This window comes from Dromiciops gliroides, chromosome 2 (assembly GCF_019393635.1).
Source record: "Dromiciops gliroides isolate mDroGli1 chromosome 2, mDroGli1.pri, whole genome shotgun sequence".
Taxonomy (NCBI): Eukaryota; Metazoa; Chordata; class Mammalia; order Microbiotheria; family Microbiotheriidae; genus Dromiciops; species Dromiciops gliroides.
The window spans coordinates 624532322-624538461 of NC_057862.1; the positions used below are offsets into that span (position 1 = coordinate 624532322).

General features: G+C 36.7%; 1 pseudogene; it reads right to left on the bottom strand.

Moving 5' to 3' along the window:
- Positions 1-4877: 4877 nt before the first annotated feature.
- Positions 4878-5374, bottom strand: LOC122739907 (annotated as a pseudogene).
- Between the last annotated feature and the right edge of the window lie 766 nt (positions 5375-6140).

Genomic DNA, 6140 nt, shown 5'->3' on the forward strand with positions numbered 1-6140 from the left:
CTTCCAAGATATACTGTCCCAAGTTTGAGGGGGTTTCAAGTGTTATGTTTTAATGAGGGGCATTTTTGTCACTTGCCTTGTTCTTTTTCTGGTCTGTAGATAACCCCAGGCCAACTTGCTAATCAACCAGGAAGCAAAATTTTGTGTGTTGTGGTTACCACCTCTGATGAGCATGCACCCCTGCCCCATCTGGGCCACCACTGCTCAAGATTACTTCCTGGTTCCCCACTGGGGTAGGACATCCAAATCCTCCCTTAACTCTTGCATAAACTCCTGTAGAATATCCCCTCCCCCCCGCCAGCCATTCAGCCCTCTCACTAGACCTTGAGCTTAGTTCTAGAAGAAGCCTGCATTGCAACTGAGTCCAAGGTTGTGGGAAAGTTTCTCTGGGCAGTCTTCCTGGTGCTGGCTCTGTGTGGGTGCAGTCATGGGGCTGGACTCCATTTTCAGCCCGGCTCCCTCTTCTGTGAAACTTCTAAGCTGTCTTTGACTGGAAAAATAGTCTCACCTGTCTTTTTGTGGTTTCCGCTGCTCCAGGAGTTGTTTTCTGTCCTTGTTTGGAGGTTTTTTTGGAGCATTTGGTTCAGGATGTCTGAATGCTTACTCCCCTTTCTCTGCCACCTTGGCTCCTGATACCATGATTATAAAAATGTTGATGACCTAGATAAGAGGACGCACATATTTTGGTTGCTGGAAATATATACTTCCAATTTTCATATAAAGTCAATATATCAACAAACATTTATTAAGGACTTACTGTATGCCAATGACTATGCTAAGGGCATGTAACACAATAAAAGCAAATATAGTCCCTGCACCAAAGGAGCTCACATTCTAATTGTAAAGACTATAAACAAATAAAAGTGAAAATATGAGATATATACAAGATCAATTGGAGGAAATCTCAGAGGGAAGAAACTAAGAGTAAAATAACTTCATTTACTTAATTGTTTGTGCAGCTGATTGACACATTGGATAGAGAGTCAGGCCTAGAGTCTTCTGAAGTTCAAATCTGGCCTCAGAAATTTACTAGCTGTGTAACTCTGTGCAAGTCATTTAATCCCTTTTACTTCTGTTTCCTCCTCTGTAAAATTAGCTAGAGAAGGTGACAGCAAACCGCCCTAGTATTTTTGCCAAGAAAACCCCAAATCAAAGCTGTACAATAATTGAAAACAGATATGATTAGTATAAATCAGTCTCTCAGAGCATCATCATTCTTGGTTAAACTGATTAGGATCTATGCCTACAGAGTTTCACAGATGTACACTATTCGATGGGGAGCAGACTGAACAGTCAATCAATCACTCTCGATTATAACAGGGATCAATATGTTTTCCCCTAGTCAAAATGACCACATCCATGGTTACCTTCTAGTAATGAGGTTTCAATGACTACAGTTTCTAAACACAGGGAAAAGTCTGATGATGGATTTTGGAATTTTCTTTGGGGGGAGGAAGAAATATTAACTCATTGATTTTCAGCTGTACAACATGGAGAAGTCACACATTCCTGGAGCAATTTGACTTAAGGGTCATTTCAAGTGGCCTCAAGATTCTAAATTCTCAGCCATCTTTGTTAGTGAAAAAAAACCTTAGATATTTTTTTATACAGTTGGAACAACAATGATTTATTATAATAAAATCAAATCCACTACCACTTGTCCAGTCATGAGACTGTTTGATGGCTCAGTATAATTGTAAGATTTAGTTGGTACAAAAATATTAGAGACATTGTCTGGTGTTTATTAATCCTAACCCCATTACTGTTCATCATATGGTACAACAATTTCCAATATAAATTATAAGGCAAAACTGATAATGAAATGCTTAGGTACACTCACATATTTAACAATTTGCCCCATTAATGCAAAAAATGATTTGAAATCAGAGAAGTTGAAAATCCTTGGAATGAGGAAATAATGTATGTATTATCGTTCCCTTTACATGTTTGAATAGCTATAGTTTCACCAGTTAGTGTATTTGTTCTGGTCCAATTCCCTATAATCAATAAGATAAAGGGCAACTTGCATAAAAGAGGCTACAGTGTTCCATTGCCTTACAGCAAAACAACTAGCTTTGAAAAGCTGCATGTTTTTAAATGAGCCTAATATCACCATTATGTGGCAGTTATTACATTAGAGGCAGAACACTGTAGCAAAAAGCAGCTGGATTTGACATCAGTGTATCTTTGTTCGAAATCCCCTTGCTACCACTTACTACCTGTCTGACCCTTAATATATGGCTCAACTTCTGTAAAGTGAGGAGTTTGGACCAGATAACAACCCCAAATCTCATCTAGGTTGAAATCTCTGATCCTATAAAATTTTGATCACCAAATGTGCTTAGTTTTCTTTCAGAGAGATTTGATACTTTCGTATCCCTAACTGCATTATAAAAGAAAAATGAGAAGAAATGTCTTAGCTATATAATCTTACGTTTCTTTAAACAGACTTGAATTTCTTTACATTGTACTTATGTGCTGCACTGAACAACTTAATTTGCTACTGGAACATGACTCTAACTCTTTTTGGAAGGTGTTTCTTATCTCTGAGGGTATGGAGAAAAGGCTAAGTGAATCAATTTGCTTATGAAAAACTTTGAAATGAAAAAAAAAAACAAGACAAGAGAAATAGTGATTAAAGGGAGCTGAGCAGCTTGTATGGTCCTGAACAAAACATGTTTTTCAGTCTGCAGGTGAGATGGAGATCATGTTGTGTCCACATCATCCATTTTCCCCATGGGACAATGTATTAACTCCAAGTTTGATTGAGTCTTCAAATCCAATGAATATTTAAAGTTCTGAGGTTCAAAGTGAGCCTGAGCAGCAAGTGATGGAGCCCTGTGCCCTGAAGGATAAATAAAACTGTTTTTGAATATTGAATGTTGCCTTGGAATGTTGCCAAAGTTACGTCAATAGCTGGGGGAGAGGTTTTGACCATATCTATCACCAGAAATTAATATTCTCTGAATATCCCCTGTGTCCAAACTACTGTCACTTAATTCTCCTCCAAATATTCTGTATATCTCTATTATTTCTAGCCCACTCAAATATATGGTAATAAGCTTTGTGGAAAATTGAACTTTGCAGATTTTATTTTGCTTTCAGTATCTTCAGGGTGAATATATATTCATCTTTTTCATCTTATTATTACAAAATAGTTTTATACATATAGGTTTTTCATGTTATTTTTTAATTTTGATAGATACACATATGTTATGTGTCTACATTAATTTATATAACTTTCTCTGTGTGTGCATATATTACTCTCTATATGAACATATATGTTTGTGTATATAAACGTGTGTGTGCCCAGAATTTATACAATTCTTCAATATTTTAGTTAGGCCTTTTATGTCCTTGAGGATGGGGAATAAACTGGATGTTTCAAATATATTAGAATTTTTAATTTATCAGACTGATAACTCAGATTCTTCAAACTACCCATGATTCATTTATAGATGTAATCATTTCATTGTAGTAGAAGGCAATACTTTTATACTTTCTTCTAATATCCAATTCTTTTCTAAGTCTTTATAAATCCTGCACAGAAACCCTAACCATCATTCTGGTGGCCTTGCTATTGACACTTTAGTTTTTGTGGTTTCTATAACAAGTTTTATGATGTTCATCGCTTATCTCTCATAATCATTAGTAGTAACAATCATTAGAACAAGTCATAAATTTAGTAAAATTGCAAAAGTTGATATTTCTAAACCAATGGAGCATTCTTTTTTGAGGAGGGGCAGGTATTCACAGATATAAGTTGCTTTTTCTTATGAAAAATGCACAGGGGAAATATTTGTTTTATAAGAGAATACTGGTTTTGTTGAAATTAAATGATTCATCAGCAGTGATGTTACATTCTTCTCATGTTAGGTGGTTAAGTGGCACAGTGGCTAGAGCACTGAACCTGTAGTTAGGAAGACTTGAGTTCAAATTTGGCCACAAACACTTGCTATGTGCATCTGAACAAGTTAGCATACATATTTTCCTCATTTCCCTCACATGGGGGGCACTAAAATAGAGATAATAATAGCACCTATGTCCCAGGGTTGTTGTGAGGATCAAATGAGATAACATTTGTTATGTATTTGTCACAGAGTAGGTACTATTAAAATATTAGTTGTTGTTTGTTTTTGTATTTGTTTTCTGTGTGTGGGGTTTTGTTTTGGTTTTTGCTAGTTAGGGATATCTATGTGGCACAGTGGATAGATCACTGGCCTTGGAGTCAAGAAGACTCATCTGTCTGAGTTCAAATCTGGGCTCAGACACTACTCTCTATCTCTGTGACCCTGGGCAAGTCACTTTACCCTGTTTGCCTCAGTTTCCTCATCTATAAAATGAACTAGAGAAGAAAGTGACAAACCACATTTGTATCCTTGCCAAGAAAAACACAAAGCGTTCACAAAGAGTTGGAACCAACTGAAAAGCAACTGACCACGAAAACAACGTACGTCCCACCCAGCTAGAAAAGTTTTAAGGATGTATCTGGTAACAATAGTAAATCTTCTGTTCATGAACCAAATTTAGAGAAGATTATCATCAGTTTTAATTTAATTTGCTTCAAAAAGCACTTATTAAGTACTTACTAATTGCAAAGCACATAGTATTGAATTTATTTGTCTAAGAAATACTTGTTACCATATTTCAAATGGTAAAGGCCTTGTGAGATGCATTGTTGGAAGGCATATCCACACCAATATTGTCTTGCTGCTTTGGGGAATTTAAGTATTGATTAAGTGAGAAAGTGTTAGAGAGATTGAGGAAAACAATTGAGTCTATAATTCATGGAATACTTAGTTATTGACCAAAATTTTGTTGTCGTTGTTGTTGTTGTTTTCAAATGTTAATTTATTGGAATTGTCTTCCTTTGTAGCTTAACTTGCTGGGCATTCCACAGCACCACTATTGATGTCATCACTAACATCATGAGGATGCCTGCCATCAATGTTGCAGCCCACAAACTGGGCTGTTCCAAGGATCTCTTTGATGGTTCCAGAGAACTCTCTTGCCAAGGATCGGTGCCTCATCTGTCAAACAATGTTCATGATCTCATCGAGACTGATGTTTCCACTGTGTTTAATATTTTTCTTCTTCTTTCTGTCCCTAGGAGATCCCTTTAGGGCTTTCATGATCAAGGCTGAAGCGGAAGGCACAACTCAATCTGGGCCTGTCTGTTCTGAATGGTAAGTTTCACTGTGATCCTTAGCCCTTTCCAGTCACCAGTTGCCTTGGCAATGTCATCACCAACCTTTTAGGGAGACAAACCCAAGGGACCAATTTTGGGGGCCAGAGCAGATGTGGCAATAACTTCACCACCAGTTCACCTTAAAAACACGACTTTAATTTCATTAGGGTCAAACTTGGGCGGCATGGCGGCAATGAAGTTGGAGGCTTGGCCTGGACGCTGAGGGGTGGCTGCTGGTGTCAGATGAACCTGGATTCGGGATGACTGAAAGAAGTTGCACCTTCACCACCACGACTAGGAGCCAACAGCTTGACCAATATTTTTAGTGAACACTCACATAAATGTCCTAAGTTAAAAGTTTGATGTGTAGTAAAAACGAATGCAGCTATTTTACTTCTTTGAAATAGCGATGTAAATCTTTGTATAAAGTTGAACAAATCACACACATAGAATGTTACAGATTTAATAAATAACATCCATATTTACTTACCCTTCATAATATAACAGAATAGCCAAAGAAATTAAACTAGTTAATTCACTCACTGTCAGTTAATTGAGTAATCATCATGGTCAGACTAACATAAATCATGTAAGAACCATTTCATTAAATTGTATTTTAGGGAACAGATTTCTTCCTACCCCTGGATGATAACAATGAGGGACTGATGTTTTAAAAATAATTCCTAGGCCTTAGACACCTTTTTTAGTCATTCTATCCTTTTTTGTTGCAGTACTGTTTGTTTTTTTTTTTTTTGTTGATTGCTTTTATCTAATGTAGGGACTTTTGAATCATGGGATTAGACAGCTACTTAAGATGAAGGCATAGAATACTTGTATGTTATATTGGAATAGGCTCTAGTGCAATCCACGGTGCATTCTATCAGAATATTCAATAACATAACCTGTCAAGTTTGCTGTCATTGTGGTATAGTGAATCAAAAGCACACTACAG